The following is a 16,821-nucleotide window of genomic DNA, read 5'->3' as shown; positions in this document are numbered from 1 at the left end:
CTCTCCAGTTGTGGCGAGCAGGGGCTACTCTTCATTGAGATGCGCAGGCTTCTCATTGCAGTGGTTTCTCTTGTTGTGGAGCATGGGCTCTAGGTGTGTGGGCTTCAGTAGTTGCAGCACACAGGCTCAGTAGTTGTGGCATGTGGGCCCTAGAGCATGTGGGCTTCAGTAGTTGTGGCACACAGGCTCAGTAGTTGTGGTTCACGGGCTCTAGAGCACAGGCTCAGTAGTTGTGGTTTATGGGCTTAGTTGCTCCGCGGCATGTGGGATCTTCCCAGACCAGGGATTGAGCCCATGTCCGCTGCATTTGCAGGTGATTCTTAACCACTGTGCTACCAGGGAAGTCCCTAAGTTTATAATTTGAATAAACAAAACCACTTTGGAGAAATACTTGGCATTATTTATTAAAGATAAACATATACTCAAAAAAGCCAGAAATCCAACTCACAGGCTTGTGCCTACTAAAAACAATGACATATATCCCCCAAATAACATGGTGTAAAACTTGCTCATTCATAAAAGTTCCAATATGGAAATGACTCAAATGTGTTGTCAGTACTAATTAGGTACATATTTATATAATGCAACACAAATAAAGCTCTTAGACACAATGTTGAGCAAAAAAGTCAAAAATAAAAGTTTACATGCTGTATGATTCTGTTTATATAAATTTCTAAATCAGGTAAAATTAGTTTAGGCCAATAGAAGTCAGAATAGCTGTTACTTCAGAAGGTTGAGGGTGGACAATGACTGGAAAGGTATGTTTTTGAAGTACTGGTAGTGCTTGTTGGGAAAGATGATCTGCCACGGGTCTTTCACTCTTTCCCTGGGTATGCTAACAATGCGTCTACGTCATTTACCTATGCCCATTACCTAAGTCATTTCTCAGTTAGGAATCTTGAGCGATAAGGTAGCATCCCTCCACCTCCCAACACACAAATAGCAAGCTTCCTTATTAGTTAGTATAAACTATTGGAATCCCCAAGCTCACTGTTTCTCAGCTGTGACGGAAATAGTGAAATGCGTGGCAAGAATATGTACTTCTTCACATCACTTGCGTGGGATTTAGGAAATAAGGGAAACCTGCAAACATGATAGTCATGCTGCTTATTCTGCTGTAAGTAATAAAGTCATTGATCTTGTCCCTAGCTCCTATCTCTTACCAGGATCCACTAAATACTGCATTCTATACGAAACTTGTCCAGGTTACAGAAATGTATTTACTTAGTAAAAATTGAGCTGTGAATTTTACAGGATGTATGTACCCTTAAGTAAAAACATTTACCCGCCCCCCCCCCCCCCAAAAGGCTCATGTCTAAGTATCAGCTATCAAAATCGTTCACAGGAGAAGGGAAGGCACGATGTAGGAGGCAAAAATAAGACCCAAAGGATTTTTACATGTAGGGTGCACTCTGATAGGGATTAGAACTTCCATTTCCCACTTACCATACCTATCTGTTGATCTTGATCAATTTACACTTTGTACATATTTTCTTTACAGAGAATCAAGGATGGTAATCTATGTCTTGAAAACTTCATAGAGTAATAAGTATTAACAACATCCCCATCATTAGCACACCTGCAATTGTATAATACTTGGATGGATGCTTGCAGGTGGACCCAGAAGATGAACAAATAGTACTAATTGAATCCATCAATATATTAAAAAATATTCTACACCAAGGCTAAGTGGCAGTTATCCCAAGAAAACAATATTGTTTTAACATATAAAAATAAATTAACAAAAGATTCCACATTAATAAAGAACAAAATCTACATGGTCACGTTAACATATCTCACACGGACAACCAACAAGCTTTCATCTTACTCTCTCAAAGAGGTGGCTGGCCCCCTGGATTCTACCAAATCGACAATTTTTCCCTCCTCAGCGCCCAAGGCCCTAGGAGAAGACTGAAGGGCTCGCAAAGCTAGGAGGTAGTAAGAGGTGGTGCCCAAAACTGAGTGTCGGAGATTGCCCAAGCACGGAACAAAAGTCAGTCACAGCATTTTTTCCATTCAGGTCCATATTCTCCCTGGCATTCCGAATCTGCAAAAAAAGTGACATCGGATGCAGCATTCATACGGGTTTTTCGGCGGGGAAGAAATTCACATTGCAACAAAACCCAGCGATACAAGTGAACATGTCAGTGTGACGGCGATGGGTCACCACACGCGATTAATCTGTGTTTAATACCTTCTTCGAATTAGTTACTCCTCGGGAGTCCCAGTCTCAATACCGTACTTTTTTATTCTGGCCCGTTCTCAGTCCAGCTGTTCCCCTAAGGAGCTCCAGAACCGAAACGGGTTAGAGGAATGAGACCCATTACAGTCTGTGGAAGGGCATGCGCAACAGTTACTTCTCCGACGTGGTGTGTTTACCGTGTGGTCCCCACCCCTTCCCCAGCAGTGCAAGATCAAGGTGTCTCAGTCAGACTGATTTGCTTCCGGCTTTGGGTTGGAACTTCTTTCCAGTTCCGGCTGAGTGAGGCCATGGGGGAGGGGAAAGGGAAAAAAAGGGAGGAACAGCTGACCGGCAAGGGACTGCGCAGGAGTAGGGGGGAGAGGCCGAGAGGCGGGACTTGGCGGCAGAGCGTTGCGGGGATTGGTCCTCCAGGCTCCGGGTGGCGCTGAGGCTGGTGGGAATCTGCGCCGCTGTGGTTGCCACTGGCCCGGCGGTTTTGTTTTTTTTTTTGTTTGCCGGATCCGCCATATTGAAGACGACGAGGCCAGGCGACTGCCTGAGCTCCAACGTCGCCGTACCTCGCCCTTTAGGGGGTCTCTTGAACTGAGCTACTTCCAGCCTCACCAGGCCTTACAGGAGCTTGACCCCGTGCCGCCTCTCCCTTACGGGAGACGGCCGCCTTAGCCCCTCATTTTGGTGTTGGTGTCGGCACCTAGGACTCCGTCGCTGCTTAGAGACTAGGCCCAAGAAGGTGAAAACCCCGCTGCCGGAGGACTAAGGACGTGAAAGAGGAGAATCTCACCACTTGGAGCGCCTCTAAGCTCAGAGACACGCCGGCGCGAGAAAAAAAGAGGTAAGAGGGCCACAGAATGTGGAGGAGGATGGAGTGGGAATAGTGCCTTTTTCCTCACGCTGCGGTCCGGAACCCGGCATCTGCAGTTTTTTTCCTATTTGGGATGAGCTTTGCGTCTCCGTCAGCTATTACGTTGTCTGGTTTTGGGGTAAAAGCATTTGCATTATGCAGTGAGTGGCCACGCCACCCGCACTTCCCCGGGGTCAACAAATGGATCTGTTCAGTATTTCTTCCCTTCTCCTTGCCGAGCCTGGAGGTTTTTAGGTCTCCTGTTGTCCGCCCTAACTGGGCTGGAGTGTCCCTCACCGCTGTAAAGGGTGCGGATCCTCAGCTCCAGGAACATATCCGTGTTTTGAAGTGTAAGGGAAAATGGCTGACGTCTCTGTCCCTCCCTCTCTTTTCCGACACGCTTTTATCTATGGCTGGAGGCTAACCGCTCCACTAAAGGCCCTTGCGATATAATCCTCAGAGGACCCTTGATGTATCCTCTTTCGCGCTTGCCACCAAACGCCATCACTGAGACCGAGTGATTCGGAGTAGAGCTAGGTTCCAGCTACGCCTGGCTATTAGATCTTGACGTTTGTCCATATTCCGAGATAGCCTCGGATAGCACACCAAAGTGGTGAGGGCCGAGGGTGAAAGATGTTTCAGTGAAGAACTGTTCCAAACTATGTTTTACTTTTTTGTTTTTGTCTGTTGCTATAAAAATACTAGCTTCATTCAGTTTCTTACTGTTAAAACTTCATTTTTGTTAATGTCAGCTGTTATGTTTCAGATATATAGTATACTTTTCGTTTTTATGAAATATTAATGTACAGTTGCAGAGCAGGTATTTCAGTTATTTTATGGAATTCTGTTAAAATGTTACTGAATATGCCACTGTGCAGTTTCTGCTACAGGTGTTTAAATATGAGGTTTTTTTAACTTAATTTAGCGAGTTTTAAATGTGGTTTAAATAGTCATGCTGTATTTTGAAAATGATATACTTTGTAACTTTTACTTAACCAGTAAACACGTTCATCCTGAGAAGCTGTATAACACTTTATACGTACTCTCGGTCTTAGAAAATAATTTGGTATGCTCTGCTTAGGAAAGATCTTTTATTGGGTCTTATCATTAGAGATTATGTCCTGAGTAAGCAGTAGTTGACAAGAAGCCTTGGTGCTTATCTTAAATTTAAAGACAAATTTTCCTTGCTCTACTAATTCGATAATTAAAGCATGTAGTTTTAGTTTAAATGTTTTAAACTTCATTGTCCCAGTATTTGGGAACTATTTGCAATTATTGATTCAGAGGGCACCTGAGAATGTGTTGTATTTCATAAATTTCAAGATAAGATTTTTAAATTATAACTTTTTCTTTCTTACCCTTTTCCCTTACAATTTTAACACAAAAGTTTAACCTGTCATCTTGATATTTTAATTATTGTTACTACTTCTTGCTTGGCCCTAATAATATCTAATGTTTCTTCTGAAGTTGGAGAAAATTTCTGTAGTGACAGCCTAACAGCAAAACATTACATTTGACAATTTAAGTTCTCAAGTAATTTTTAAGACAAGGTTTTACTTTAAACCATATTAGTGGGTAGAGATGGGTTTTTTTCTTCTATGATTTTGAAATGTATTTTCAGATTTCAGTAAGATAAAGTACTTTTCATGGATAATTTTTGTTTGATGAAGTATTTCTAATGCAGCTTACTCTGTTTGAAATTGGATATTTGTAATGAAATTTCAACATTCAATTATTGTCTAGCTGGACAAATGCACACTTTCAGCTTTTTAATATTTTCACATTTGTTTCAGCATTTTAATGTGGACACCACATTTCTTTTTTTGTGTGTGTGTTAAAGGATTTGTCCTTACAAATTGGAATGACAATTGTGTCTTTTGGCCATCGTGTAAGTTAATTTTTTTTTTTTTAAGTTAATTTTTTAACAACTTTAGTGAGGTATATTTTTTACATACCATAAAATTTACTTCTTTAACATATACAATTAGGCATAAATTTACAGTGCTGTAAAAACAACAAACCAATCCAATTTTTGAGTATTTCCATCACTCTGGTTACTACCGTTTACCTGCAGACATCCAGATCCTCAGATCCCACTCCCCCCGACCTTTAGTTTCTAGTCCCAGGCAATTTCTACTCTACTTCTTATCTCTAGAATTGCCTGTCATGGATGTTTCAGATAAATGGAATCATAAAATATGTAGTCTTTGTATCTGACTTCTTTCACTTAGATAATGTTTTTGAGGTTTATTCATATTGTAATATGCATTTGTATGCTCTGGACTTAAAGTAAAGCTCTTACAAACACTAATTTTCAAGTCTTGGTATGTGAACAATACATTTTTGTGTTGGGTAGATACCTGGGAGCAAAGTTATTGTATTGTAAATTTATGTTTAACTTAAACTGAGCAATTGTTTCCAAAGAGATTGCCTCCGTTTTACTTCCTACCAGGAGTTTATGAGGTTTCCAGTTCATTTTGAGTACATTTTGACTTTCTGGATATATCCATTCTAGTGGGTATGTAGTGGTATCTTATTGTGGTTAATTTGAACTTCCCTAGTAACTAATTATATTGGACATATTCTCATGTACTTATCAGCTGTTAGCAAATCTTTGGAGAAATGTCTGTCTAGACTCTGCTCATATTTTAAATTAGTTTTTTAAAATTGTTATTTGTTTAGGTTTTATCTTTTCTGTGATACATGACTTGCAGTATTTCTCCTCATCTGTGTTTTCTCTTTTCACTTTCTGTATGGCATGTTTTGAAGTGAGTAGTTTCAAATTTTGATGAAGTTCAGTTTATTGTTTTTCTTTATTTTAAAACTAATTGCTGTGTTGGGTCTTCGTTGCTGCGTGCAGGCTTTCTCTAGTAAGAGAAAGTGAGCGAGGTGAGTGGGGGCTACTCTTCATGGCGCCACGTGGGCTTCTCATTGTTGTGGAGCACAGGCTCTAGGCACACAGTCTTTAGTAGTTGCAGCACGTGGGCTCTGTAGTTGTGGCTTGCGGGCTTAGTTGCTCCGGGATCTTCCAGGAGCAGGGATTGAACCCGTGTCCCCTGCATTGGCAGGAGAATTCTTAACCACTGCGCCACCAGGGAGGTCCCTTAACGTTTTTCTTTTTATCACTTTTCAGTCTAGCCAAGAAATGCTTGCTTAACTGAAGGTCATAAAGATTCAGTCAAATTTCTTTCCTTAAGGATTTTATATTTAAAGTACTTAGTCTGTAATCCGTTTTGGGTTAACTTTTGTGGACTGTGTAAGTTAGGAATCCAAATTCATCTTTTATGTGGATGTACAGGTTGTTCAAAACACTTTTCTTTCACCCTTGAATAGTCTTGGCACCCTTGTTGACAATTATTTGACATTCAAAGGTCTTATAAGTAAGGGCTTATTTCTGGACTGTCAGTTCTGTGCTGTTGATCTGTCTGGTGTATCCTCACACTAGCAATGGGTAAATTAATTTATATTCTAAATGACAGTGACAATTAAATTTTGTTTTAAATTGTGGTAAAATACACATAAAATTTGCTACCTTAACTGATTTTAAGGGTGTAGTTCAGTGGTGTTAAGTACATTTACATTGTTGGGCAAGCATCGTGAGAATACCACTTTTATGTTAAATGTCACTGCATTTTTACTTTGACCTTACATTTCCCGAATCTTGATGTATTTTTCCTTGTCTCAGCACTCAAGAAATAAATTTTTAGGGCTTCCCTGGTGGCGCAGTGGTTGAGAGTCCTCCTGCGGATGCAGGGGAGGTGGGTTTGTGCCCCGGTCCAGAAGATCCCACGTGCAGCGGAGCGGCTGGGCCTGTGAGCCATGGCTGCTGGGCCTGTGCACCGCGAGGGGAGAGGCCACAATGATGAGAGGCCCGCGTACTGCAATCAATCAATCAATCAATCTTTAACTTCCATGTAGTTCTTTTAGGAGCGTATTCATTACTTATGTAATGAACACATAAATATTCATTAGTATTAGTCTTAACTTGAACAGAAAGTCTGATATTAGTATTTGGGAACGGGTTAATGCAGTTTTTTGCTCAACCCTGATAGTGCATTAAAATCACTTGTGCAGCTTTTAAAATAATGCTGATAATTATTTGTTATACTCCCCCAACCCCCTACCCTGCCCCAACTCTACCCACTTATCTAATTTGTCTAACATAAAGTCCTTAGGGTGATCTTTTAAGAGTGGGCAGTAATCACTTATCAGTTGTTTATAAGCATGCAGCTGTAATCTTTTAGATGAATAAATAAAACCATGACTTTTTTGATAGTTTTTTAATTAATAGCGAATTTGTCTTTTGAGTTTTAGGCTCAGCTATGGTGATTCCAACCATAGTACCAATTATTGTCATAATATTCTATAATAAATCACTGGTTTATATTCTTTTTCATTTTTAAACATTGAAACTTAATGTATCAGAGTAGACTTAGGTTTGATTAAAATTTTTTGTTTGTAATATTGTTTTAAAGATTATTAAAATATTTCGTGACTGAGGAGTAGCCACAGAGATGTGTATTGAATAAAGTTCTCCCAGCATATTACTTTTACTTTTCATTCCCAGCATATTTAGAATATTTAAATTGTGTTTATTTCTTTTTTTTTTTTAAATATAAATTTATTTATTTATTTATTTTTGGCTGTGTTGGGTCTTCGTTTCTGTGCGAGGGCTTTCTCTAGTTGTGGCAAGCGGGGGCCAGTCTTCATCGCAGTGCGCGGGCCTCTCACTGTTGCGGCCTCTCTTGTTGAGGAGCACAGGCTTCAGATGCGCAGGTTCAGTAGTTGTGGCTCACGGGCCTATTTGCTCCGTGGCATGTGGGATCTTCCCAGACCAGGGCTCGAACCTATGTCCCCGGCATTAGCAGGCAGATTCTCAACCACTGCGCCACCAGGGAAGGCCCTGGTGTGTTTATTTCTAAAAATGTTTGAATAACATACTATTTGTAAGAGATAAAAAATTGAGGCATTTGTCTTCCTGTCATTCACTTAAGTCATCTATAAAAGACTGGTTTGTCGTGCAATTCTGTTCCCTCAATTTAAGTGTTATATCTTAGTGTTATAAAAGAAGAAAAAGAGACTGTATGAAACTTACAGCATTTTCTGTCTATTGGGGTTTGAATTTACCTATTTTTATTTTACTTTATTTTTATAAAGTGATCATTATTATATACATTTAAGGAAGATGTGAAAAATATTGTAGTTTGATGCAAAATCATATCTAAGTTTATTCTTTAAATACATGTGTGCTAGTCCTATGTTTTATCAAATGTACACATGCATTATGCACGTATTTGACAGTAAATCCTTTTTCTTACTCTGTTTTCATAGTCATTGTATAGTTATGATTTTCTACCTCAGCTTAGAATTACCTGTGGAGCTTATTGAAAATTTTAATTAGCTCCTAGGATAGATTCTAGGGGCTTCTAACTGAATAGTTCCAGGGTGGAACCTAGATATTAAGGGGGAAAAAAGAGAAACTTAATGGGTGATCATGATGTGCAGTTCCTTTTAGGGAAAGGGGAGACCTGAAGTGCTTTGAAAATTGTTATTCTGCCAGTAAGCAGCTGTATCCTCTTTTGAGTGTTTAATGTCATTAGTGGTGCTATCAAAAATCTCATCCAAACTCATAGACACATAGTGAAAAGGATAACAGTAAAGAATGTGAGGAACTGGGTTCCACTTAGAATCATGATTCAATTATGTGTTTCTTACCACTTACAGTTTCAGCTCTACTACTCTTTTTGTTTCTTAAGACTTGTTTGCTTTTACCTTCAACAAATATTTGTTGGGCATCTGCTATGTACCTGGTCCTATCCTAAAGGCTTATCGCATACTGGTGTACAAAATACAGAAAAGATTGTTTTTTTCCTCAGACATTATGTTATATGCAGTGAATGGAGGTGGGTAGGACCAGATAATTTTGCTAGCTCTGATATTCCCTCATTCTTTTATTCTGCCTCAGTAACAGTAGGGTATAAGTTGTGTTATTAAGCCAGTGGAATTTCCCTGATACTTTTCAGTTTATGTCAGTTTAAAAAAGAAGAAAAAAGAACTTAAGTCTTCTCTCATGCAGTATAAGTATCGAGTATAGTAGAGCAGGAGTCTTTTTTTATGTATTGGCTTTAGGAATACTTGATCTTGGTAAAGCTTTCAAGTTCCATTCCTCTTTTCTGTTTCTGTGCTCTATCTTGTGTCTTCATGTTATATGTGTGTTTTTCTGACCTTGTTTTAATTTTTTGTTCAGTTTTTTTTTAAAACATCTTTATTGGGGTATAATTGCTTTACAATGGTGTGTTAGTTTCTGCTTTATAACAAAGTGATGTTCAGGTTTGATTAACATCTTCCTTCAGATTCTTTCAGATTCAGATCTTAACCTGAGGTCAGGTTAAGATCCTCAGCCACTATTCCTAGCACTGGAAAGTGTCTGACATGTAGGGAGTAACCATTGTTGAATAATCAGATCAGTTCACCATTGTCTACATGATTTCTCCTTTCTATTTTTGTGATTTCATTAATAGTTTTCATTACTTAGTTTAGTTTGACTTCACCTGTTAATCATTTTAAGTTGAGTAGTACAGGAAGGGAATTTTAGATTTAATAAAGCTCATTTTACAGATGGACAGAACTGTCTCAGAGAGGGGAAAGAGCTTGACATAGTACGGAGTCATCCATTACCTTTTCTCTGAAGTTGCTGTCATAAACTGTCTTATCTAACAAGTTGTTGATAATTAACCTTTCTGGATCCTGATGCCTTTTTATTTGTCTTCTCACCTAATACTGAGTTATTTCATATTTGTTAATTCTCCCCCTCGTACTGGATAATGAACTTGGCAAGGTCAGGAATACTTTCCTGTATATTTTCTGCGTTTTACAGAAAACGTAGAATAATATTGTGCCTGGTAACGGACAACATTTTTACTTTATTTCCAAAACCCAGAAATACTGTGCATATTGATGCATTACTTGATGGTACCTCACAGTTTATTGTTTTTTGTAATTGATGAATCCCATGATCATTAAACATATTGGAAAACCAAATTAAAGAAATTGCTTTACTTTGGATAATATTTGAGCTGGTAACTTGAAGATTAGATTTCATTTTCTATCACAGCAGGTGAAGTGGAATGAGACATTTTAAGAAAAGAGAATAAGGGAAGTCTCGCTTTTCTGTTTTGTATGCCAATTTCATTTCTGTTAATTTAATTGGCTACTGAACGTTGTAAGGTTATTGATCACCTTTTTCTTGTTTTTTTTTTTTTTCCTTAAGTAGCTATTATTGGGAACTTCTAATGAGTCTGGTTAGTTTTGACCATCAGAAGTTATATGGCATTAGTCCCATGTTCTGTGTAAACAGAATATGTATTTATCTCTGAGAAATTTGATTGTTCTTTTAGTAATGCTTCAAGAACTTAGAATAGTGCTGTATGAATAACAAGTATATCATTTTTTCTATAAACATACAGAAAAATTTACCTGGAGGACTAATTAAAAATACACAGTTGGACTCCATCCTCAGATTTCTAGATTATCTAAGTCTGGAGTGAGACCCTTGAGATTTTGCATTTCTAGTAAGTTCTCAGGTGATACTGAAGCTGCTGGTCTTAAAAGAGACCTTGAGAGCTGTTGACTTAGAGTTTATTTCCAGTGTAGCCTTTTTATTTTTAAGGGAACTTTATTTTTTATTTATTGAATTTTATTTATTTATTTTGGTTGCATTGGGTCTTTGTTGGTGCGTGCGGGCTTTCTCTAGTTGCAGCACGCAGGGGCTACTCTTCATTGCAGTGCATGGGCTTCTCATTGCGGTGGATTCTCTTGCTGCAGAGCACGGGCTTTAGGCATTCAGGCTTCAGTAGTTGTGGCGCACAGGCTCTAGAGCTCAGGCTCAGTCGTTGTGGTGCACAGGCTTAGTTGGTTCTCAGCATGTGAGATCTTCCTGGACCAGGACTCGAACCCGTGTACCCTGCACTAGCAGGTGGATTCTTTTTTTTTTTTTTTTTTTGTGGTATGCGGACCTCTCACTGCTGTGCCCTCTCTCGCTGCGGAGCACAGGCTCCGGACGCGCAGGCCCAGCGGCCATGGCTCACGGGCCCAGCCGCTCCGCGGCATGTGGGATCTTCCCGGACCGGTGCACGAACCCATGTCCCCTGCATCTGCAGGCGGACCCTCAACCACTGCGCCACCAGGGAAGTCCAGGCAGGCGGATTCTTAAGCACTGTGCCACCAGGGAAGCCCTAGCCTACCTTTCTTCCTAAGCACTTGTACACACGTGTATGTTTGTGTGCGTGTGCTTTTGTGTGTATGAAAGTTAATGCATATTGTTGACTGGTGAAAAGGTTTGGAGCCCATAAAAGAGAAATAGAAGGCAAAACACCACGTACAGATATTTTATTTCCGTGATACCACCATGTAGAAGCAATCATGTTATTAGGTATTTTTTAACTTTTTTGTGTTCATTTTTTAAAAATAAATGAAAACACTGAAAAGTACAAGTTAGTACTTTGTCATTTAAAAAGTTATACATAGGATTTTTCAGGTCTTTTAATACTCCATTTTATAAGTGTATTGTGATTTATTTACTGTTTCCCTTGGTGCCCTCTTTAGACTGTCAGCGGTTTTTGTTAGGTGTATGCTGTGATGAACATTTTCATTTTGGTGAATATTTGAATATTATGTTGAATCAAAGCTTTCATTAGTTGCAGTATATTTCAGTTTAGTAAAGTTTTTTCATGTTCTTTGTCTCTACTTCCTTAAGGCTTTAGCATTTAGATATGTGCTATCTGTTCATTCTGCCTGGGAGACGTCTTCATAATCCTTGTTTCTGTGTCAGATACTGCTGCTCCTCCTCTCCCCTTCCCCCACCCCCACCCCAGCTCCCTACCATATGGCTCAGAACTCTCATCATGAATTTAATTAACATTTCCAGCGTTAAAAGCCACACACACACAACTGAAAAGTTCTCTTAATTTTTTTTTTTTTTGTGGTATGCGGGCCTCTCACTGTTGTGGCCTCTCCCGTTGCGGAGCACAGGCTCCGGACGCGCTCAGCGGCCATGGCTCACGGGCACAGCCGCTCCGCGGCATGTGGGATCCCCCCGGACCGGGGCACGAACCCGTGTCCCCTGCATCGGCAGGCGAATTCTCAACCACTGCGCCACCAGGGAAGCCCTCTCCTGTCTTTACTTATTTTGACTCAGGATTTTCCATGCACACCCTAGGCTTACAGCTTTGCAACTTTGTTCAGTTCCTTTTGGGAGGATTTTCCTTTTCTTTGTTAGTGCCAGTTATTTTTCATTTTCAGTGGCTGAGGTTTATATGTAGGATGGTTCACGTAAGTAAAATCGTCTTAGGCTCTTTTAAATGAGGTTTTAAAAAACTTTCTCCTTAGTATTTTTCTGTCAGATAGTTGTTCCCAATGCAAGTTTAGCCTCTGTTTTCTTTTTAATCTGTGTGCTGGGACATGAGATTCATTCATTGTGTTTGAATGTAGCACACTGTTTGTACTTGAAGTGGTTGCCCAGACCTTTATGTAAATAATTACAGATAATCGCATGTAATCATATTCAATTGATATACTTGTTATTCATAGCATTTGTATGAATCTGTTAAGCAGGATAAAAACAGTAGATATGTTATCTGTTTTATGTAATTCAGTATTAGGGTTTACAGCAATAGATTTCAACTTTGGCTGATTTTGCCTTCTTATTAGAGAATCAGCAGTGTCGAAAAATACTTTTGGTTTTCATGATTTGGGTGACTTCAACCAACTTGTGAGTTATTTAACCTTAAAATGAGAGACTTGGGGACTTCCCTGCTGGTCCAGTGGTTAAGACTCCACGATTCCATTGCTGGGGTCACGGGTTCCATCCTTGGTCAGGGAACTAAGATCCCACATGCTGTTAGGTGTGGTCAAAAAAGAAAAAAAGACAGAGAGAAACTTAGACTCAGTATTTGCTATTTTATCTTACTATAATTCTTTAGTTGTAGTTATTCATTTAATGCCATTGATGGTTCTGGGTCAGGGTCTCTCTAGAGATTTTACTCAGGGTGCCAGCTGTGAGTAGCAGTCTTCTATCTGAAGGCTTGACTGAGACTGGAGTATTCACATCTGTGATGACGTATTCAAAAGACTGTTGGCAGGAGGCATCAGTTCCTTGGATCGCTCTGTAGTGCTGCTTCAGTGTTTTGGGGCAAGTGTTAGCTGCCTTGTTAAGAATACCTTTGTTAAGCTTTAAGAATCCTAATACTGCTAAAAAATTTTTGTACCTTGCTAGGGAAAATAATATTGAGGAATTTCAGTTTTTTCTCACATGAAGAGTAGAAATATGCAGTGATTAAAGTTGGTGTAGACAATTGCAGGTAAAATTGCATGTTCTTTGTTTTTTATCACAGTAAGATAATTAGCAAAAGGAGCTTATTTTGTATGTTGGACTTAACAGGCTAGCAGTTCTCAATTTTTTTGGTTTCAAGGCTCCTTAACAGTAAAAAGTTTTGAGAATCTCATGAAGCATTAGTTTCTGTGTGTTATCTCTTGATATTTACCATGTTGTAAATTTAAATTACAGATGAAAAATTGTTCAGTATTTCATTTGAAAACCAATTACATGGTAACAAATATTTTTGTGAAAGATAGCTATTTTCCAAGTGGAAAAATTTTTAATAAACTATTTTTTAGAGGAGTTTTAGGTTTGCAGGAAGACTACACAGAAAATAGAGTTCCTATCCGTCCCCTTTTCTCTGTTGTTCACTTCTTGCTTCAGTATGATGTATTTGTTATGACTGATAAATTTGTATTGATACGTTAGTCTTAACTAAAGGCCATAGTTTTATGTTAGGGTTCATTCTTTATATTGTGCAATTCTGTTGGTTAGGACAAATGTATAATGTCATGCATTCATCATTATAGGGAAAAGTTGCAGGTCCCTAAAATGCCCTGTGCTCTACTCGTTCATCTCTTCTTCCCACTCCCTGAATACTTGGTAGCCACTAAAGTTTCTGCTGTCTCCATAGTATTACCTTTTCCAGAATGTTAAGTACTTGGAATCATACAGTATGTAGGCTTTTCAGACTGGTTATAAAGAAAACACTTTGCAACAGTATGAATCTGAGACTTCTCCATGTCTTTTTGTTGCATGATGTCATTTATTTCATCTATGAATAATACTGTATTATTTGAGTGTATTTTTGTTGTTGTTTTTGTTTACCTATCTTGGTTGCTTCCAACTTTTGGCAAATGTGAATAGAGCTGCTAGAAACTTTTGTGCGCAGGTTTTGCCCAGGTTTGGACATAACTTTTTTGCTTTTTTTAAAAAATAAATTTATTTACATTTGGCTGCATTGGGTCTTCATTGTTACGCATGGGCTTTCTCTGTTTGCAGCGAGCAGAGGGCTACTCTTTGTTGTGATGCAGAGGCTTCTCATTGCGGTGGCTTCTCTTGTTGCGGAGCACAGGCTCTAGGTGCGTGGGCTTCAGTAGTTGTGGCACACGGTCTCAGTAGTTGTGGTGTATGGGCTTAAGTTGCTCTGCAGCATGTGGGATCTTCCTGGACCAGGGCTTGAACCTGTGTCCCCTGCATTGGCAGGTGGATTCTTAACCACTGGGTCACCAGGGAAGTCCCTGGTGTTTTTTAAAAATAAATTTATTTATTTATGGCTGTGTTGGGTCTTCGTTGCTGCACGTGGGCTTTCTCTACTAGCGGAGAGCCGGGGCTACTCTCCATTGCATTGCATGGGCTTCTCATTGTGGTGGTTTCTCTTGTTGCAGAGCACAGGCTCTAGGCGCGCAGGCTTCAGCAGTTGTGGCGCACGGGCTTAGTTGCTCCACGGCATGTGGGATCTTCCAGCACCAGGGCTTGAACCTGTGTCCCCTGCATTGGCAGGTGGATTCCTAACCACTGCACCACCATGGAAGCCCTGGACATATGTTTTCGTTTGGGTAAATATCTAGGTGTATGATTGCTGGTTTGTATGGTAAACCTATTTTTAGTTTGTAAGAAACTGCTAAATTGTCTTTCAAAGTGATGGACTACCATTTTGTATTCTCACCAGCAGTGTGTGAAAGTTTTTCAATAAGGGGAATAAGGCTATCATTTTTATATTCTGGGTATGAGGACTAAAAGATTTGTTTTTTTCTGTAAATAGACTAAATAAGGGTAACAATGATTTAATATTCTATTTTGGTAGCCATTATAGATCACCATGCTTCTAGATCCTCAGGGAAGAAATTAGTGAGAGTGATTCAGAGATAGTTTTTGATCAATATATGAGAATAAGATTCTGGATTTGGGGTGAGGAATTTCTTAACATCAGTTTGTGGAAACAGTTACAAAGGACATATGATAATTGGGAGTCCTTGGTATTTGTTTATGCAAATTCTGCCAGTGGTTGCTAGATTGGTGGAACACTTGACATATCTTACAGGCTTTTTGGGATTCATCATGAGCAAAACTCTAAGGCTGTTGTCATTATGGAGTTTATGTTTTACTGTCTTACAGAGAGATATTCACATAGATTCCAAAAATCACATAGATTCCAGGGGGATTGATGAGACTTGTCAGGGATACTTCAGAAAGGCCACATTTGAGTTGAAAGTTGCAGAATGAGTACAGAATTAACCAGACAAATTGCTGGTGCAAAGGTCCCAGAAATAACATGTGGAACAAAATTTAAAGGAACATGAAGAAGGAAAAAAAATTACTTTTAAATTAATATTTAGGTTTATTCTCCTGAAAATAGGATTCTCACTCAAATTTTGTTTTCTTATGAGAGAGGGAAAACTCTTGTAAGATCACTTATTAGGTAGTTGATTGTCTATTAGCAGCTAGTTTTATAAACATTTTGAGAAACTGTTGTTTGTATGCATTGTTCTATATAAACTACACTTTGTAAAGGCTTGCATTTTAGCATTGCATGTATATGATCGTAGACATATGTTAATAAGCCCATAGATAGCATATGAGGCTCATCATGCATGACAGGGAAGTAATAATTAGGAATTGCTGTTTTGTTTAAGATACTCGTCCAGAGTACCAGTACATTAAAGATACGCCTTCAGCCTTAACCGAATGCACTGTAGCAATTCAAGTTTTAATTTTAAATATTTGTATTAAAATTTAAATGTGTTAATTTAGAAATAGGTACTTTTATACTTTACCTTATTCTTTTACATAGGACTTAAAAATGCTTACTGAATCATAGTACAGAATAAACTATTATATGCATTTAACTCAGTGTTTCATGTATATTTTTATAATAGTAATTGCAAAATAGTTTGTAAGTAGTTTAAGATAGTTATTGTTTACTGTCTTAGAATGGTTTACAAGAGCAGTGAGGTTTAGTTAGCTTCATGAAGGCTAAGTATAGGTTGAGCTTTTCTGTTATACTGCTTGAATCTACTGAGTCCAGATTATATGTATGTTATCTAAATTGTATTAAAACATACATAAGAAAATTTAGCACTTTCCTCTTTTCAGCTATACCGTTTAGTGACATTAAGTACATTCATTCACATTGTTATGCAGCCACCACCATTCATTTCCAGAACTTTATTCATCTTGTAAAAGTGAAACGATACCATTAAACAATAACCATTTCCCCTTTCTCCTAGCTCCTGGCAATTACCCTTCTACTTTTTGTCTCTCTGAATTTGATTACATACCTTATTTGAGTGGAATCATAAGTTATTTGTCCTTTTGTGACTGGCTTACTTCATTAACATAATGTCCTCAAGGTTTATCCATGTTGTCATGTGGGTCAGAATTTACTTTTTCTAAGGCTGA

At 38.7% G+C, this 16,821-nt stretch overlaps 1 protein-coding gene across 1 annotated transcript in view; it reads left to right on the top strand.

The window, feature by feature from the left end:
- Positions 1–2,621: 2,621 nt before the first annotated feature.
- Positions 2,622–16,821, top strand: part of LOC132419216 (ubiquitin carboxyl-terminal hydrolase 9X-like) — a 145,878-nt gene continuing 131,678 nt past the window's right edge. The window contains exon 1 of the mRNA XM_060003206.1: positions 2,622–3,035. The gene's annotated coding sequence lies outside the window, so the exon portion shown is untranslated. The remainder of the gene's footprint in view (positions 3,036–16,821) is intronic.

The sequence above is a fragment of the Delphinus delphis genome, chromosome Y, assembly GCF_949987515.2.
Source record: "Delphinus delphis chromosome Y, mDelDel1.2, whole genome shotgun sequence".
In the NCBI taxonomy this organism is placed as follows: domain Eukaryota; kingdom Metazoa; phylum Chordata; class Mammalia; order Artiodactyla; family Delphinidae; genus Delphinus; species Delphinus delphis.
Note: the sequence above shows the minus strand (reverse complement) of the source record. Positions and strands in the feature narration are given on the sequence as shown.